Source organism: Mus pahari, chromosome 5 (genome assembly GCF_900095145.1).
Source record: "Mus pahari chromosome 5, PAHARI_EIJ_v1.1, whole genome shotgun sequence".
Taxonomy (NCBI): domain Eukaryota; kingdom Metazoa; phylum Chordata; class Mammalia; order Rodentia; family Muridae; genus Mus; species Mus pahari.
In genome coordinates, this window is record NC_034594.1 from 73,637,047 (window position 1) to 73,645,188 (window position 8,142).

Genomic DNA, 8,142 nt, shown 5'->3' on the forward strand with positions numbered 1-8,142 from the left:
GAGGAGGAGGAGGAGGAGGATACAGAAGAGTTTAAGGGGGAAATGGCTTGGAAGAAGGTCAAAAGAAAAATGGGGATAGGTATGATAAAAATGTACATTGTATCATTATAATGTACTATTACATTCTCAACAAATGAGCTAAATATTTTTTAAGGAATCTGCCTACTTGCAAGCAAGGAGCAAGGCTACCTTAAAGATGAAATGACATTCAGCTCTCTTCCAGGTGGAACAAAAGGAAAACACACTCTCCTAAGCACTCTCTTCCTCCATTTCTTAGAGCGGAGGTCAAATTGTAGTAGTTGTAGCTTTGAAAGGAAAATAAACTATGCAAACGTCCAACCCCCTAAATGCCTAGACGTTTTATGCTGCTGAACAAGCAGGTCATTTGAGGTATTTTTGTTCTAATTAACTCTCCAATTTTCTACTGTATATCTGTTTGCTCTAGGTTGGGAAAATGAATGGAACATATCTAAAAACTTCTGGGAATAAGGGAAGGGGGCTTTCAAAGGGAAATCAGGAAAGGGGATAACATTTGAAATGTAAATAAAGAAAATGTCTAATAAAAATATTTTTTAAAAAGGAAATTTCAAAAAACAAAAAGTATTTAAAAAGTAAAGTAGGAAGAAATATTTCTCATTTATATTTGAAGACTTTTTTCTGAAGACTAATAATATTTCTCATGAGTAAAAATGTAATAATAAATTCCATGTGTATTATATATTGTATATTATATACAGTATATATACTTTATATAGTATGTACATGTATGTATACGTATATATGCACATATTACATATAAACTTTTATATGGCAACAAAACCTCAATATATGGTTAAATAAAAGAAGAATAGAATTGTGATATTGGAGAAAATAATATATTCAGAAAATCAAAATTTAATTGTATAAGCTGCCCTTTGTGTCTATTTCCGGTGGAATAAATTAGAGAGAAAATTAAAAAATAAAATAAAATAAATAAAATAAAACTTCTTTGCCTGTTCTTGCTTGTTTGAGCCAACTGAGTGCCCCATAGAAGTAGCAAGAGAACAGGACGTACTGTGCCCTTTAAGCATTTGAAGACCCCAAAAGACCACCAAGGTGATGATTCTGATACAATTGCACTAGGGTTTTTTTTTATACATGCTCCAGCCTGGGCCTACCTCCAACCCTGATGCAGCAGGATGGGAGAGTGAAGTCCCATGGCCAATTTTAAGCAAACATTTATAGAGGCAAGCAAACAAGTAAGGAGGTATGTAGTCTAGCACACCTCTGATTGGGAGGCTATTACAGAATTTTGTTGCCCATTAACGTAATTGGCTGGTGCTGAGAGGCAAACCATAAACTTAACTGTTGCTTTCCTCCCAATTGGTGGTTGTTAGGGTTTGAAGCGCCAAGTGCAGGTTTGTTAGAGAGTGACCTGGAAACTGTGCTGGGTGCAGGCATTTTGTGTTGGGAGTAACACAAAAAACTGGTGCTAAGTGCAGGCTTGTTGGTTAACTGGAGTTCAACCTCATGTCAGGTTCTCTAAGAGTCTGAATCCAAGAAGGAGTTGATCTGGTCTCTCAGAAGCATGAGCAAAGTGATAAGTTTAACTCTGCTATTTATTTTCCAGTTCTCTTTATGAAGAACCAGAGCCTATTAGCGGTGATTAATACTCAGACTTGCTGTGAGATTATGTCTCCTAGTAACATCAGAAGCTACACCCATAAAGTCTCACAAGCATGAGCTGAACAAGGATATCAATGAACATGCCAAACCAGGTAAGGCCATAATGCTTCAACCAGCCTTTTACAGAGAAATATAAGCAATGGTGGAAAGTTGGGAGCAGGAGAATAGGTCTTCACAAGGGAAGAGCACACCAATTGGATCTCCAGTGCCAAATGGTCAGCCCTGAAGACATATGTACACGTCACACTATATGTATTCAGAAGGTTATTTTATGAATATATCTTTATATTCAAATACATATATGTGTGCAATAACAATAAATGAAAAGTGAGGCTGTGAATTTGAAGGTGAGAAGAGGTATTGGAGAGAGGAAAGGAGCCAGGCAGTGATGGCACACACCTATAATCCCAGCACTTGGGAGGCAGAGGCAGGCAGATTTCTGAGTTCGAGGCCAGCCTGGTCTACAGAGTGAGTTCCAGGACAGCCAGGGCTACACAGAGAAACCCTGTCTTGAAAAACAAAAAAAACAAAAAACAAAAAAAAGAGAGGGATGGGGAAAGATAATTAAATTACAATCTCAAAAATAAGCAAAAAAATTAGAAGTCATTTACATCTCAATGGAAAAAACAAAACAAAGCAAAACACAACTTCTCTCAAGCTGGCCCTTCTCTTAACCATATGATTTGTAATATATATATATATATATATATATATATATATATATATATATGATTCATATATCACCTGCAGTAAGTTGAGTCACTGTCTTAATCCCCATAACATCTCTCTTTATCTTTATTTATACCTTTGACTTCCCTGACAGTTTCCTTTATCAGTGACACAAGAGAAAATCTTCATTGACAGTTTGACTGGAATGAGGATCACATGAGTACACACCTCTAACAGAGCTATGATGACTTTGAACTCAGTGTTCTTTTGTCTCAACCTCCCAACTGCTAGGATTGAAGGCATGAGCCACCACACCAGAGTCTTTTGTCTTTATTACACTGTGAATCTATATAATTTTCTTTCATAGTCCCAATGGAAATCACGTGTCTAATATCTTATGTGTTCTTAATGCTCTGAATCAGACATTGTATTTTTATTGCTATCAATATAAAATGATGCACTAACATATTAGGAAGAAAGTTTATCAGAAACTTTACAGGGAGTTCTGGGCTCCCAATGCAGTATCAAAACAGAGATGGAGATGCTGTGAAGGTCAAAGATGCTGCTGCTGCCACTGCTGCTGTTGAACACTTCTGTGCAGGCTGCCACCACTGGAAAGTGGGGTCTCCAATTACATTTTGTCCTATGCCCATCAGTCATATGTGTGGCGTCTAGATATAACTTCTAACTGAAAGTTTGACAATGGGAGAGGCATAATTCTTTTAAAAGAAATCAAATGTCATTGCCAACAGAATGGAGACTGTTGAGATAAGGAAACAAAGATTTCACAGAGCATCACAAATAGCCATGAAATGATGATTTCTAAGCTCAGGAAAACAAACAGCATACACATTAGTAAACAACTGAGGTAATAATGATTTTACAAACTTGGAGATGTAGGACACAAAAATAAGCTTATAAAAAATATCAGAGCCCCTAGAAGTTTTGTAGGTGTGGCTGCTCTGTCACATGTTCTTCTGTAGGTGACAGAGAGGAGAGAGGCTATGTCTACACTCATTGTTCTGATCTATGAACAACTAAATGAAAAGCAACTTACATTCCCTGAAAAAAGCAAGCCTGGAATTATCACTAGTCAGGTTGTGGTGCAAGGGTGGAGGGTGGGTACAAGGAAAGGGGAAAATGAGTGGCGGGATTGGGGTGAATGGTGTGAAACTCACAAGGAACCAATAAAGTTTTAAAATCAACCTCTCTGTGTGTCTCTGTCTCTCTCTGTCTCTGTCTCTGTCCCTCTGTCTCTGTCTCTGTTTCTCTCTCTCTCTGTCTCTCTGTGTGTGTCTGTGTATGTGTGTGTACATGTGTGTGTGCACGCGCACACATGTGCACGTGTGTATATGCATGCCTGCTGTCTGTCTGTCTCTGTCTGTCTGTCTTTGTGGGTCTGTGTGTAACCATAAACATTTAAACCATCTTCAGAAGGTGAACACCACTAACCCCCAACAAAGCTCTATGGAATTAAGAGATTTAATACACAAAACATATCACATTATAGGAACTGCCCAACAGTCCATACCAATGAGGTGCAGCACATATGTGATATTCTCTGTGTGCTTTCCAAACTGAACATGGGGACTTCTATTACATTTGCACATAGCTCTCAGAAGTATAGTCTGTCCATACAGGATGGATGTGGATTCCCACAGTAAACAGATCACATGTACCTTATCCCTTTTGTTTCAGCCCACTTTACTATAAATTACAGTGACTGTAGGCTTGGCACAGTTTTAATACAAAGATTATATGATTGTGCTCAGTTATATATCAACCGTGAAGGGAAAACTAAGTATTTTTCATCTCTATTATCATGGTCTATTCTCAATGCCTCCAGCAGTTATAACCTCCTATGAAAAGAAGGAATCAGATTCATGGCCTTGTCAATGCAGTCTATACTGAAGCACAGGCTCATATTTTCACGTGTGAAATCCCAGTTGATCAGGCACATTAAGAACATGGTGAATAGAAGCAAACTTACAAACATAAGACAAGAGGTGGTTGATTTTAGTGAAACAAATCATTTCTTGTATTTTAGGATTTTGATGGGAAATTGGTTGCTTGGTCCACAAATGCAAGTCAGTGGTTTTAAGTTCTTTCCCCACGAGTAACGTCAAACCAATTGTTAGTGAAAGATGCAGGGCATTCTTTCAGGGAAGTGGTCTCAGAGACAGAAAGGGAACAAGATATTTCTGAGGACAAAAGTACACTTCAGTGTTGTTCTCCCTTGGGAAAAACACATGAGCCTTAACACTGCCATTTGTACCAATCCAGCAGGTATAAACTGAACCTGGAGGGTATGCCTTCAGCCAAGATAGGTGGTGCAGATGGTCTCTGATCAGCTGAAATTTGGTTTTCTTGAAGATTTCTGGTTGTATTCATTCAGATCACTTAGCACCACCGAGACACATCTCAGAAGTTATGTGACGTCCACAGCATCTCCAAGAGTCCAGAGTATTGCTTAACTAGAGGAAAGAGATACAAATTGCTTCTGGGAAGCCATACCTGATATTTATTCTCACCTTCTTCTACACTGTGACTCTGTTATCCTCCAATTCTCCACCACCACCTCTGCTGGCTCTGGGAGTTTATTTGGGAACATGGTTCAAATTCTTATTCCACTGGAAACAGGGCCCAGTGGTTAGACTTCTGTTGTTGGCTGGAAACACTGTAACCGTCAGATTGTATGGAAAATAACCCTGAGAAATTGGTGCATTGATTTGTGTTTTCATACAAAGCACCACAGACTAGGCTTGCAGAAGTGACAGACATTTATTCTGCAGCAGTGAAGCCTAGCCATTCAATGTCTGGCAAGCTTGGTTTGCAGTAAGTCTTCTGTCTGGCTTTCTTATAGTCTTTTCCTCTCTGCCAACCATGCTACTAGGACATCAGTCTTATTGAGTTAAATTTCCTTGATTTCTAGGGTTTATAAATGATAATAGTAAGAAAAGTGGTGTTTGCAGGTATGATTAAGAATCTCAATTTGGACCAGTTTTCAGGAATTACAGGTGTCAGACTTGAGTGCAATCACTCAGTCTCTGTCCTCAGAGTAAAAGAAAGGAAATATATACACAGAAGAGGAAAGGTAAGAGTCAATGTGATCTTGGAGACAAAGTATGTGACACAGCCACAGAGGATGCTACAGCCCCATCAGAACTAGTCAGAACAGATTCCTTTATTGACGATACAGTGTTCATAGCCCTGAAATTTCCCTAGTAATTCAGATTTTAGACTCCAATCCTCCAAAGCGAAGAAAAAACAAACCTGCTGTTTAAACTGTTAAGTCGAGGGGATGTATAAGGTGAGACAACGGTTAACAGTACACAAATGCTTCTGTAGAAGACCTGAGATTGACTCCTAGCACTCACAAGGGGTGGCTCACAACACCAGCACCAACAAGCCTTCTTCTGACCCAAGTGCATGATGCATGTGCATATCTATAGGCAAATATGCATACATACACATGAATGAAAGTAAAACAAGTCTATACTGGTAAGCAGATGGCTATTTGTTTCAACGTAGAATGCAAACTCTTTGTCTTTCTTCACTCAGCTTAAAATTGCATTTGAAAAAGACATAATTATAGTTATTTTAAAAATCCAATGAGCATAAGTTCAACAAAAGAAATACTCCTTTTGGTATTTAAATATATACACCCCACCCCCATTTTCCCCTCAAAGTATCAAACCCAACATTCTGAGGGTGTTAGCTGGGATAATACTTTAAGAGATAGATTGTTCTATACCCTTTTCTTTTAGCTAAATAATTCCTTTCTACAAATTACAAGTTGAGAATTAAATTATAATATCAATAGAAAGCCTGTAGTAACATAATATAACGACTGGTAAGACCATCATCAACTAGGTCAAAAATTGTCAGAATGTATTTCCCATTGCTCCTGGACCAGCATCTACCATAATCTGAAGAGGACATCACCAGTAAATAAAAGCAAAAGGTATTTGTGCTATTAGCCTCAGGCATCTTACCTAAGTGAGAGACAACACAACTAAAAGGTTGTATGATTGGAGAACCCAGTGGCCACACCCACTGCAGCTATCATCAGGTGTTTCAGTTCTCGGTTTAAACCTAGGAATCTATATCGTCCAGTTGTGTGCAACTTTGCATAAGCTTTCTGACTAGAGTCTCAGAAATATCTTTCATACATGAGGTCAGTTGTGGGGTGCATAGCTCTGAGTGTGCTTATGAGAATGAGATAAGATGGCTCTTAAGTATCTATACCTGGAAAGCATTCAAACAGCACTTGATCCATGCCTGTTGTAAGACCCGTTTCTTCAGAATGACAAAGTGGCAGATTCTGTGGGCATGTTCTGCAGGACAAAGACTCACAAAGGGTTAAAATTATTTATATGCAGCTATTGAAAACTCTGTTCACTTTCAATTAGTGTGGTGGCACAGGCCTTTGATTTTATCATTTGAGAAACAGAGTCAGGTGGATCTCTGAGTCTGAGGCTAGTCAGGTCTACACAGTGAGTTCTAGGAAAGCCATAGATATGAGACCCTTTCTCAACAAAAACAACCTAAATAAATAAATGAATAGGTCAGGCATGGTGGTACACGCCTTTAATCCCAGCACTAGGGAGGCAGAGGCAGGCAGATTTCTGAGTTCGAGGCCAACCTGGTCTACAAAGTGACTTCCAAGACAGCCAGAGTTATACAGAGAAACTCTGTCTTGAAAAACCAAAATAAATGAATGAATGAATGAATGAATGAATGAATAAATAAATAAATTGTCAAATTCATTAGAGGAATACTATAAGGGAAGAAACAATTATTATATGAAATCTAGTAACTCTTGGAAGAGAATCTGAGAATCAGTGAAACTTGAGGCTCAAGTCACTCAAACTATAGCATCTTAATTATGGGTGATTATAGCCAATAAGCAAGGACTCCCTTCCTCCACTCAAACCCATCCTCTAGCTGGTGTTCTCTGGGAATGGCAGGTGTATATTTCTGCTTGGGTTGCCATAACCAACCTTCCAACATAGAGGGAGTCTTACAAACTATCATCTACTTCTCATGGTTCTGGAAGCTAGGAGTGCAAGGTTAAGGTGAAGAGTAGATTTGCTGCCTCGTGACCCCATTTCTTGAGGTCTTCTAACTGTGTCTTTACACAGCAGTAAGAAGTGAGGGGGCTCCATGGGCTGTATATTTGTTCCCATTTACAATGACTCTATACACTCATGACCTGATCACTTCCCAAAGGCACCAGTTCCCAATCCCTTTATATTTGAGCTGAAAAGCTCAGGACGTGAATCAGAGAAGGAAAGAAAATGTAAACATCTAGTTTAGGATAGCAGCATGAAAAGAATGGAGCTGCAAAGTCCTAGTTCCAACGCAGTCATAGGATGGAAGTTCTGTATGCAGAGTAAAGCAGGGAAACAGAGGTATGCCCTGAGCTGTGCACAGCCTTTCCAAAAGGAAATAATTTGAAGACAAACATAAGAGGCAAACATGTAAGAGCCAGATGAAGAGTTTCTTGGAAAACAAGCAGAGGCTAACAGTTCTGTGGGAACAAGTTTAACCAGTGAGCAACTTTCCTAAACAGAAGAAGAATTGAGAGAATGATCTCAAAATTCATAAAAAGCAAAGGATCCCAAATAAGGATGGAGCAGTTTCTGTCCAGGCCACTGACAAGAGCAGAACAAGCTACTGTCTACTGGAGACTAACAGTCTGATGCGAGATATATATATAGATAGATAGATAGATAGATAGATAGATAGATAGATATAGATATAGATATAGATATAGATATAGATATAGATATAGATATAGATATA

At 38.7% G+C, this 8,142-nt stretch overlaps 1 non-coding gene across 1 annotated transcript; it reads left to right on the top strand.

Moving 5' to 3' along the window:
• The first annotated feature begins 3,263 nt into the window (after positions 1–3,263).
• On the top strand, positions 3,264–3,394 carry LOC115064149. Its single transcript, XR_003844003.1, has one exon. It is a non-coding gene; the product is annotated as a small nucleolar RNA SNORA17 (small nucleolar RNA).
• Positions 3,395–8,142: the final 4,748 nt, after the last annotated feature.